The sequence below is a fragment of the Pristis pectinata genome, chromosome 33 (assembly GCF_009764475.1).
Source record: "Pristis pectinata isolate sPriPec2 chromosome 33, sPriPec2.1.pri, whole genome shotgun sequence".
NCBI lineage: Eukaryota > Metazoa > Chordata > Chondrichthyes > Rhinopristiformes > Pristidae > Pristis > Pristis pectinata.
This window is the reverse complement of record NC_067437.1, coordinates 3312395-3324433: the sequence shown is the minus strand read 5'-3', so window position 1 is coordinate 3324433 and position 12039 is coordinate 3312395. Positions and strand designations below refer to the sequence as shown.

General features: G+C 45.4%; 1 protein-coding gene across 3 annotated transcripts in view; it reads left to right on the top strand.

Moving 5' to 3' along the window:
- LOC127585605 (oxysterols receptor LXR-beta-like) overlaps positions 1-12039 on the top strand; it is a 63844-nt gene that overhangs the window by 6976 nt on the left and 44829 nt on the right. For 2 of the 3 annotated variants that reach the window (XM_052043205.1, XM_052043203.1), the window contains exon 3: positions 11200-11376. The gene's annotated coding sequence lies outside the window, so the exon portion shown is untranslated. Of the gene's footprint in view, positions 1-5614; positions 5742-11199; positions 11377-12039 lie in introns of those variants that run through there. The other variant, XM_052043204.1, reaches the window with a different exon arrangement.

The following is a 12039-nucleotide window of genomic DNA, read 5'->3' as shown; positions in this document are numbered from 1 at the left end:
AAAGTCTGTGACTGTCCACTTGATCTATGTACACCTCTTGTACATAATCTTGTACACCTCTATCAAGTCCCCTCTCATCCTCCTTCTCTCCAAAGAGAAAAGCCCTAGCTCACTCAACCTATCCTCATAAGACATGCTCTCCAATCCAGGCAGCATCCTGGTAAATCTCCTCTGCACCCTCTCTAAAGCTTCCACATCCTTCCTATAATGAGGTGACCAGAACTGAACACAATACTCCAAGTGTGGTCTGACCAGAGTTCTATAGAGCTGCAACATCACCTGGTGGCTCTTGAGGAGGATGAAATCAATGTTTCTATTTCTAATTATTTGGACTGCAGGTATGATGTGAATAGGGAAGGCCCGATGATTGCGCCTGTTCTTATTACAACCTCCAGCTGCATTGGAAGCCATTACAAGGTCTTAATTTCTATCACCCTTTTCATTGGTTGACAAGGAACTAATCATTGACTTCAGAAAGGGGAAGACGGAAGACCCAGTTCTCGTTGGTGGGTCAGAGGTGGAGAGAGTTAGCAGCTACAAATTCCTGGATGTTAACATCTCGGATGACCTGTCCTGGGCCCAGCACACAGGTGCAATCACGAAGAAGGTGCGCCAGTGCCTCGACTTTCTGAGAAGCTTAAGGAGATTTGGCATGTCACTCTAACAAACTTCTGCAGATGCACTGTTGAAAGTATCCTGATTGGTTACATCGTGGCCTGGTGCAGCAATTCCAACACACAGGAATGTAAGAGGCTGCAGAGAGGAAAGGACACAGCCCGGTCCATCGCGGGCACAGCCCTCCCCACCACTGACAGCATCTACAGGAGGTGTTGCCTCAAGAAGGCGACATCTACCATCAGGGATCCCCACCATCCGGGTCATGCCCTCTTCGCGCTGCTACCATCGGGCTGGAGGTACAGAAGCCTGAAGTCCCTCACCACCAGGTTCAGGAACAGCTACTTTCCTACAACCATCAGGTTCTTGAACTGACCTGCACAACCCTAACCCCACCTCAGCAACAGAACACTACGGACTTGTTTCTGTGGGGTTTTTTTGGCTCTAATGTTGCTTTTTCTTTTTCACAGTCTTTTTCATTATCTTATGTAATTTATGTTCTGTGTGTTGTCAGAATCTATGTGTCTGTGATGCTGCTGCAAGCAAGTTTTTCATTGTACCTGTACCTCACCGTACTTGTGCATATGGCAATAAACTTGACTTAATTCAAGATGCTTTTCTGAGTCTGAATTTAATTGGGAGAGTAGAATTGTTGGGATTGCTCTGACAGCCAGCATAGACCCAATGGGCTGAATGGCCTCCTTTTACACTGTAAGAAATAAATAATTTGTCTGTCCTGGTGCTGGGATTTTGCTCTTGTCCTGGTCTTCAGACCTGATGCTTGTTCCCAAATTTGCACAAAGTCCTTATCCTCAAGGGGAGTCTAAAACTAGAGGACAGAGGTTTAAGGTGAGAGGGGAAAGATTTAAAATCTTGGGGACCTGAGGGAAAACTTTCCCACACAGAGTGTGGTGGTTATGGGGAACGAGCTGCCAGAGGAAGTGGCAGAGGTGGGTACTGACGAAGGCATCTGTCTGAACCAGTCCCATTTGCCTGCATTTGGCCCACGTCCCTCTAAACCTTTTTCCTCCATGTACCTGTCCAAACATCTTCTAAACGTTGTAATCGTACCTGCCTCTACCACCCTCAGGCAGCTTGTTCCATAAACCAACCAGTCTCTGTGTGAAAAAACTTGCCCCTTAGGTCACTTTTAAATCTTTCCGAAGTTGTGGGCATGCTACGTTGGCACCGGAAGCGTGGCGATGCTTGTGGGCTGCCCCCAGAACAGTCTACGCAAAAAGGTGCATTTCACTGTGTGTTTCGATGTACATGTGACTAATAAAGATATCTTACAATTACAATGCTTAAAAGACATTTGGACAGGTACATGGATAGGAAAGGTTTGGAGGGATATGGGCCAAACACAGGCAAATGGGACTGGCTCGAATAGACATTTTGATTGGCATGGATGAGTTGGGCCAAAGGGCCTGTTTCCGTGCTGTATGTCTTAATGACTCCCATCTGTTCAGTAAACGACCTTTGACCTCAGTTCAATAATACCTTCACTTAAGAATTCTCTCAATCCATCCATGACTTGCTCCTTCCCTCTCTCTGTAATGTCCTGTGACTCTCTGAGACCTCTGGTCCATTGATTATCACCTGTGCGCAACAATTCACTTCAATCTACCTTGATTGTGAGGTTAGGAGAGCATCTTATAAATAAATAAATCCTGAATATTAAAGCAAAACTCTAATAATGGTGACCATGAAAGCAGGATTGGATCCTGACTGGTTCCATCATGGTCTGGTACGGCAATGGACTTTTTTTTTGTTGTAGTTGTGTTCTTTCTTATAAAAAAGTTGTGTACAATTTATGTTCAATTTATATTTTCCTTGTGAATGCTGCTTATCTGATGCTCTGTGCCTGTGATGATGCTGCAAGTAAGTTTTTCATACATGTACCTGTGCATGTGACAATAAACTCGACTTTGACTTTGTTGTAAAGCTCATCTGGTTCAGGAAAGGAAATCTGCCGACCTGACATCATTTGGCCCAGACCCACAAATGTGTTTGTTTCTTTCCTTCCCATTAACAGTTTCTCTCTCCACAGACGCTGCCTGACCTGCTGAGTGTTTCCAGCATTTTCTGTTTTTATTTCAGATTTCCAGCATCTGCAGTTTTTTTTAATTTTCATCCACCAATGTCTTTGACTCTTAACGGGTTCTTAGGAATGCACAATAAACACTGACATTGCCCGCGACCTTTACATCTGGTGAACTAATACACAGAAATAAAACTGCTGACCTTGCTAACAAAGCTCACGTCATGTGATTAAGCTGCTGTACGTGACTCACTTCTGAATCTAAAGTCTCTCCATCCTCTTTGAGGTCCAGCAGAAGTGTGATGGGACATTCTTGATGATTGGTACAGCAACTCCACCTGTCTGTCACCCACACACTCCTCCCACTGGTTCCCCTCCCCACCTCCCTGCCATGGTTCCAGGCTCCACCTTCCTCTCCTATCAGCTTCCATCATCTGCAGCCCTTTGTTGCCTCCACCTATCACCTCCCAGCCTCTGACACCATTCCCACTCTTCCCTCCTCCACCGGCCTATTCCCCCCCCACCCACCTGGATCCACCTATCACCTGCCAGCTCTTGCTCCATCCCTTCCCCTCCACTTTTTCAAACTGCCTATCTCCTCTCTTTCTTTCAGTCCTGATGAAGGGTCTCATCCTGAAACATCGACTGTCCATTTCCCTCCATAGATGTTGCCTGACCCGCTGAGTTCCTCCGGTGTTTTGTGTGTTGCTCTAGATTCTTGCAGTCCCTCGTGTCTCCAGTTGTGTCAGTTTTCCTCTTCTGTTATGGGGAGCAAACCACAAAGTGCTCAGCATGTCAGGTAATCTCTGTGGAAAGAGACCGAGAGTTGGAGTTTTAGGTCAACAATCTGTCATTGAAATCAGAAGGTGTCACCCATGCACCAGGTTTGAAATAAGTACAAAGGTGGGAAGAACACAGAAGGCTTGTGGACTATGACCTCACGATCTACCTTGTTGTGACCTTGCACATTATTGCACTGCACTTTCTCTGTAGCTGTGACACTTTACTCTGTACTGTTACTGTTTTTACCTGTACTACATCAATGCACTTTGTACTCACTCAATGTAACTGCACTGTGTAATGAATTGACCTGTATGATCGGTTTGTAAGACAAGCTTTTCACTGTACCTCAGTACAAGTGACAATAATAAACCAATACTAATACCAGACGCTACCTGACCTGCTGAGTATTTCCAGCGTTTTCTGTTTTTATTTCAACCTTCCATTTGTTTCGTTGAAGTTTTATTATAGGAAAGGCTGTCTTTTATTGTACTTGATACAAACTGCACCAATCAAACCACAAAAGAGGGAAGTGTGTGCGCATCAAAAAGTATAAGTGTTATTATGATGAGTTGAAGTGTTGAGTGTTGTTGTAACATTGTACTCAACCTCAGCAAAACCAAGGAACTGATTGTGAACTAATTGAGGAAGGGAAAGTCAGGTGAACAAGCATCAGTCCTCATTGAAGGGTCTGCGGTGGAAAGGGGTGAGCAATTCAGGTTCCTGGGTGTCAACATCTCAGAGGACCTATCCTGGCCCCAGCACAGAGGTGTAACCATGAAGAAGGTGCGCCAGCATCTCTACTTAGAAGTTTAAGGAGATTTGGCATGTCATCGAAGACTCTGACAAACTTCTACAGATGTACAGTGGAAACATTCTGACTGGCTGTGTCACGGCCTGGTGTGGGAGCTCCAATGCACAGGAATACAAGAGGCTACAGAGAGTGGTGGACTTGGCCAGTTCCATCACAGGTACAGCTCTCCCCACCATTGAGGAGATTTACAAGAGGTGATGTCTCAGGAGGTGACATCTCAGGAGGTGACATCCATCATCAGGGACCCCCACTATCCGGGCCATGCCCTCTTCTCATTGCCGCCAAGAGGCAGGAGGTACAGGAGCCTGAGGACCCACACCTCAAGGTTCACCAACAGCTTCTTCCCCACTGCCCTCAGATTCTTAAATTGACCTCAAAAACCCTAACATCTCAGAGTTTTTTTCTTGTCTCTCTCAACCAGCCTCCCCTCCATGGATCTGTCTACACTTCTCGCTGCCTGGGTAAAGCAGCCAGCATAATCAAAGACCCCACCCACCTGGACATTCTCTCTTCTCCCCCCTCCCAATGGGCAGAAGATACAAAAGCCTGAAAGCACGTACCACCAGGCTCAAGAACAGCTTCTATCCCGCAGTTATAAGACTATTGAATGGTCCCCTAGTACGTTAAGATGGACTCTTGACCTCACAATCTACCTCCTTATGACTTGCACCTTATTGCCTACCTGCACTGCACTTTCTCTGCAACTTTAACACATTATTTTGCAGTCTGTTGTTGCTTTACCTTGTACGACCTCAATGCACTGTTGTAATGAATTGATTTGTATGAACGGTATGCAAGACACGTTTTTCAGTGTACCTCGGTACATGTGACAATAATAAACCAATTTTATCTAAGTCAGTGACAATAAATCTGATTCTGATTTATGTATAATTTATGCTAATTTAAGTCTATGTTAACTTATGTTTGCAATGTGCTGCCGTTGCACAGAGCCAAATCTCATGGTATTTAGACCCTGTGCATGTACAGCCCATGACAGTATCTGAGCCCAGGGTTATGCCCCGCACAAAGATGGCGCCCAATGTCGCAATACACAGCGGGGCAAAGACCAGTCAGCACATATTAACAGGCAAAAGATACTTGTAGATATTGAATTTAATTTTTAGTCACTTTTTTCCAAGTATCTGGGCGTTAAATAACTAAAAATGTTTGAAACAAATTACATAACATTGCCGCCTTCCGCCGGAAGTGGTGGTCGGTCTACTCTCAACCTAGCTTGCTGGGAGCAGCGCTGATGGACGCGAGGGGGCAGCCAATGAAGGGAGAGGTTGCGGGGCCGGGGAGCCAATGAGGGAGTGCGGTGTCTGCGGAAAGGCGGGGCTCTGGGCGGCGCCGGGTTAGGTTGCGTGGGAGTGTCCCTGAAGTTGTCAAAGCTGCTGGAGAGGGGACGAGAGAGGGAGAGAGAGCAGAGGAGAAAGTTATAAAGGGATGGAAATCAAAGGAATAAACTTCACATAGTTCGTACACAGGCTGGTAAGGACGTGGGGTTAATGATTTAATGGGCTGTGAAGTTCATTGGTATTTAACATGGGTGGGGAGGGGTGCTGTGTGTGGGTGTCCCTCTCTAGATGATGCACTGTAATTCTAGGTGAGGAAGGGGAGTGCTGTGTTTATTTCCTGTTTACATGAGGCCAGGAGTCAATCTCCTCTCCTCTCCTTTTCCCCCTCTCTTCCCCACCCAGTGGGGTGCAGATTGTCTTAAATGTTGAACAGAAACACAAACAGTAGCAGCAACAAAAGGGTTTTTTTTCCCACTGCCCTGTGCATTTTGTTTTGATCATTCCCAGGCTGAGTGGGATGTGGAGGGTTCTCCATCCTGTCACCGGTGGCAGCAGAGGGAGACGTCACTTTAATCTGCACCAGCTCAACCCTGTTAGTCTCACTTCCCTGCAGTTTCACCTGTATCTTCGTTTTTTTTTCCAATTAATTTTGTTTTCTGGTTGGTGATGGGGTGTTATTCAGTGAAGTTTAATGATTCAGCACAGTTTAAATGGTTATTAGCCTGTATTTATGTTTTTAATCATTTTTGGTTGCTGGTTAGTCATGGGGCATTATTCAGAGATGATGATGATATTCAGAGTGCATGATGAGGGTATGAATTGGATACAAGAAAAGTCATTCCAGTAAAGCTTCAAATCTGGAAGGCAAGTGACATGTTGGGATGAACCTCTCACCTACTTCTCGGGTCTGGTTTCAGTCTGGTCTACGGGATTAGAATAAAAATTTCCCCTGTCGTTGCTGGTTGTGAAAGTCCTGTGTACAAAGAATTTGATGACATTTTTAACTGAGCAGAAACGTTCATTGTGTAGCACTTTTGAACTCTGCCCTACTTCATCATCTCAGCAACGATCCTTGGTGCTCCTGGTCAAGGAAGGTGAAGGATCAATGTGTTTCTTCTGCTGATCACAGCCAATACTCTCCTCCAGACACTATTTGGGTGTCTCTGTTAAACACAGTTGGAACCGTGCAGGGACAGAGGAGGTAGACGTTACCATTGGTGGATTTGTCAAGAACCAGAAAGAATGAAGGTGATTGGCAAAAGGAACACAAATGATAGTTTTAAAAAAAATCTTATTTACACAGCTGGTGGTTCGAATCTGTAATGCGCTGCTGGGCGAGTGGGGGAGGAACAATCAATCAAAGTGCTCAAAAGTGAACTGGATAAGTATCTGAAAGGAAAATGAATTGCAGGGCTATGGAATTGGAATTGGTTTATTATTGTCACGTGTACCGAGGTACAGTGAAGAACTTGTCTTGCACACCGTTCATACAGATCAATTCATTACACAGTGCATTGAGATAGTACAGGATAAAACAATACAGAATGCAGAGTAAAGTGTCACAGCTGCAGAGGAAGTGCAGTGCAGACAGACAATAAGGTGCAAGGTCATAACGAGGTAGATTGTGAGGTCAAAAGTCCATTTTATCGTACTAGGGACACATTCAATAGTCTTGTAACAGTGGGATAGAAGCTGTCCTTGAGCCTGGTAGTACGTGCTTTCAGACTTTTGTATCTTCTGCCTGATTGGGGGGGGGCGGGGGGGAGGAGAAGAGAGAATGTCTGGGGTGGGTGGGCTCTTTGATTATGCTGGCTGCTTTACTGAGGCAGCAAGAAGCGTAGACAGAATGGGGATGAGAGGATAGGGGAGAGGGACTAGCTGGATTGCTCTTGTCTCAGTTGGTTTGCTGACACAGATTCTACAAGTTCAATGGCCTGCTTTGTTCTGTAACCTTCCTGTGATTCTTTGAATGCTGACGCCTGCTGACTTGACTCATGTGCTGGTATGGTACTGAGCTCATACACTCTGGATGCATCACGGCTTGGTATGGCAAGTGCTCTGCAAGTGACGGCAAGAAACCGCAGAGTTGTGGACACAGCTCAGCACATCATGGAAACCAGCCTCCCCTCCGTGGACTCTTGTCTACACTTCTCTCTACCTCAGTAAAACAGCCAACGTAATCAAAGACCCCACCCACCCCGGACATTCTCTCTTCTCCCTTCTCCCATTGGGCAGAAGATACAAAAGCTTGAAAGCACATACCACCAGGCTCAAGGACAGCTTCTATCCTGCTGTTATAAGACTCTTGAATGTACCTCTTGTGTGATAAAGATGAACTCTTGATCTCTCAGTCTATTATATAAGACTATTGAATGGTTCCCTCGTACAATAGGATGGACCGTTGACCTCACAATCGACCTTATGGCCTTGCACCTTATTGTCTGTCTGCACTGCACTTTCTCTGTAGCTGTGACACTTTACTCTGCATTCTGTATTGTTTTACCTTGTACTACCTCAATGCACTGTGTAATGAATTGATTTGTGTGAACGGTATGCAAGACCTCGGTACATGTGACAATAATAAACCAATTCTAATACAGTCTACAGAGGTCACCATCTGGGTTGAGGCAAGGGTGAGATGGAATGGTTGGAAGTGGGGACTCGCCATCTAGGCTTGCCAAGGGTGAGGTACCAAGGTTGCCAGTGTCTACAGGCAATCTCTATCTAGATGACCATAATATTAACAATAGACTATGGAATAAGCACCACGGAGTTGGAAAAGGATTAAAATCCATTGGATGGAACTGGAATCAAAAATTAAGGGTGACTTCTGCCAGCATCACTTGCTTGGTTCAGAAGAAATGTTGGAAGCGGAGGAAAATCGCTTAACGTTTCAGTTTGATGCCACAAGGACATTGAAGTCCTGCAGAAGCCATTTCACCGAGGTTGCAAGTAAAAGTGATTTTCAACACACAAACAGCAGGATGATATTACAATTGTAAATTTGAGTTAGCCTGGCAGTGAAGAGTCTCGTTCATTGGGAATGCGTTTTGAAATTAGGAACATCGGAATTTGTTTTCCCTCAGTGCAGAGCTGGGAATTTGTTGGAAATGACTCATTGGGTGGAAATGAGGGACATTGAGTTCATTGGCTAGTCATAACTCTTATAGACTTGCTGGCCTTTTGAACTTTTCCTTTGCAGAGTTCTCTATGGCTTTGTCCTCCTCCCTGTCTCTGCAATCTCCTATGTCTTATGGTCTTATCTCCTCCAGTCCTTGGAGCTTCTACGATATCTGTGTTCCTCTAATTCTGGCCTTTTCATTGTCCCTGAATTGAATTGCCCCACCATTAGTGGTCAAAAGCAATGCCTCAAGCTCTGAAACTCCCTCCCTAAGCATTGCTGCGCCTTTCCATCCCTCTCCTTTTTAAGGTGCTCCTTAAAACCTGTCACTTTTACTACGCTTTTTGGCCAACTAGTGTTGACAATATGTTTTGTTTGATTGTGAAGCATCTTGGGAGTTTTACTATGTTAAAGCTGCTATATAAAAGCAAGTTGTTGTAATGAAGTATGTCATAAGAAACTTGGGACCCCCTTTGCTCAGTCTTTCTTCTCTTTGCTCGCTGAGGCAGCTTATTTCCATGTGGTAACTTCGGATGATTCCACTACAAAGGGTAATGATAACTGAGGGAACAGTAACTACAGCTGCAGACCTGAGGCTGGGGAAGGGGAGGTGGGAAGGAGTTACACAAGATTAGACTGAGGAAAAGGAGTCATAGAGAGACGGCACAGAAACAGGCCCATTGGCCCATCAAGTGCCGACCATCAACCAATCTATTTACGCCAATTCTACATTTATCCCATTTTTATTCTCACATTCTCGTCAACTCTTCTACTCACCTACACACCAGGGGCAACTTGTAGCACCCAATTAACCTACCGGCCGGCATGTCTTTGGGATGTAGGAGGAAACTGGAGCTTAGGTTTCTCGCTGTGCCACCCCTGATTTTGACAGTGATGCCTTGCATAGTTGATTAGCTCACTGCCCTCGCAGTTTAGGCTCATTTTGGAAAAAAATGTTGTTTAGAATGATCAAAGGAAAGTTCATTTAGTTTCTCTGTAAATACTCTAATCTGGATTTTTTTTGGGTTTACATGCAGTGGTTTTCTTTCCTCCTTAAGAAGTCTAACATCTTATCAAGAGAGAGATGAGGCACTTCCTTGATATTGCACTGTAGCCTTGGCTATTGAGCACCATAGAGTCATACAGCACGGAAATAGGCCCTTAGGTCCAACTGGTCCATGCCAACCAAGATGCCCTATCGAAGCTATGCCCCAAACCTTCTCAACCTTTCCTATCCATGTACCTGTCCACCAGCAGTGATACATTAACCTGAATCTTCTGGCTGGGAGGCAAGAGTGCTACCAACGGGGACACAACTGCTTCTCACTGTAATTCTTGCTTGAGTGTTTGCTTTCAACCATCGTGAAATTATTTCTGACCAGGCATCACTTCAGGTGACCCTTGTCCTCTCGTCCTTCCTGCACTATTGGGTCGCACCCTGAGGGTTCCTTTTACAGGAAAAATTGGTAAATTGGTTACATGTACTGAGGTACAGTAAAAAAAAACTTTGTTTTGCATGCCATCCTTACAGATTGTTTCATTACAACAGTGCATCGAGGTAGTACAAAGGAAAACAATAACGGAATGCTGAGTAAAGTGTTACAGTTACAGAGAAAGTATAGTGCAGGCAGACAATAAGGTGCAAGGCCATAACAAGGTAGATTGTGAAGTCGAGAGTCTATCTTCTCGCACTAGGGGACCATTCAATAGTCTTATAACAGCGGGATAGAAGCTGTCCTTGAGCCTGGTGGTATGTGCTTTCAGGCTTTGTATCATATCCATCAGGGAATCTCAAATGAGAGGACGCCAGTTACAAGATTAGGGGGCAGTCATTTAAAACTGAGGTGCGAAGAAGCTTCTTGAAGGGAGGGGTTGTGGAGACCAGGTGTTTGTGGGATTTAACCCATGAACACTACCTCGTTATTCCTCTTTTGCACTATTTATTTATTTCTGTAACTTATAGTAATTTTTTTTGTCTTTTTGTCTTGCACTGTACTGCTGCCACAAAGGAACAAATTTCATGACATATGTCTGATAATAAACCTGATTCTGAAATTGATAAATTTTTGGAAGACCAGGGAATTGAGGGCTTTGGGGGAACTGCACAGAAAAGGAGTTGAGGTCTGGGAGAAGAATATAAGATCCTGAGAGGGCACGATGGAGTAGATGTTAATGTTTCCACTAGTGGGAGAGTCTCAAACAAGGGGAGATAGTTACAAGGTTAGGAGGTGATCATTTAAAACCGAGGTGTGTAGGAACTTCTCACCGAGGGTGGTGAATCTCTGGAATTCTCTGCCCCAGAGGGCTGTGCAGGCGAGATTACTTGGGGTTTAAAAAAGGAGGTAAATACATAAATACCTCCTTTTTTAAAGATTGGGGAATTGAGGGCGATGGGGAACTGGCACTGAAGAGGAGTTGAGGCCCAGCGTGGATCAGCCACAATCATCTTGAATGGCAGGGCAGACTAGAGGGGCCGAGTGGCCAACTCTTGCTCCTACCTTCTGATGTTCTCACTGATGTTTGGTTTCAGGGTGGACAGCAGGCACTGACCCTTCACTGCGATACGGACACGAGCTCTCAGATTCTTTGGCGAGAACAAGGTGGGGCGTAAGAACTCAGAAGTCCTTGCCCAGCTGGACTGAGCAGAGCAGGAACAATGGAGTCCTAAGGTCAGCCTGCCCAGAGGTGGCCACAAGTGCTAATGCAGGTAAGCTACCTGGTAGCCTGTGTACGGTTGGTTCTAGTTCGATCACTGTAGGCAAGGCTAGGATTTCATGGGGTCCTTGGTTCAGTCCCTTCCACATCTGCAGTCTCTTGTGCCTCCATTTTACTACTCCACAGTGAAGCCTCTTCGAGGTATGCCCACTTTGAAGAAGTATTCCTCCAGCAGTCCAGATGAAGTGTCTTGACCCCAAACGTCGACTGTCCATTTCCCTCCAGAGATGCTGCCTGAGCCACTGAGTTCCTCCAGCAGTTTGTTGTTTGCTTGGTTCAGTCAGTTGCACTGACATCCCCTGAATACAAAATCCAGAGGGGCAGCGCTCTGACTTTGGTTTGGGCTTCTGAGTAGAAAGAGGGAGCTTTTGCATTGAGTGCCAGTCATTGCTTGCTTATATCTGTTGTGCTCATCCCATAGTTTGTAGGGAGTACTGGGTGCCTTTATGTGGTGGGAGAGAAGGGAGGATTCAAAGTTAGTTTGCCCTTTGTGTGTCCTGTGTTGCTTCTCTACAGAAAAGCTTTGCTGGAGGTTGTCTGAGAGCCTCGACTTGAGGCTGTTCCATCTGTCACTGCTGTATGACAGGAATCAATCCACCAGTTCACGAAGAAAATAAAAGCAGCCAGGGTTCCTGCTCTGGCCTCTGTACAACCT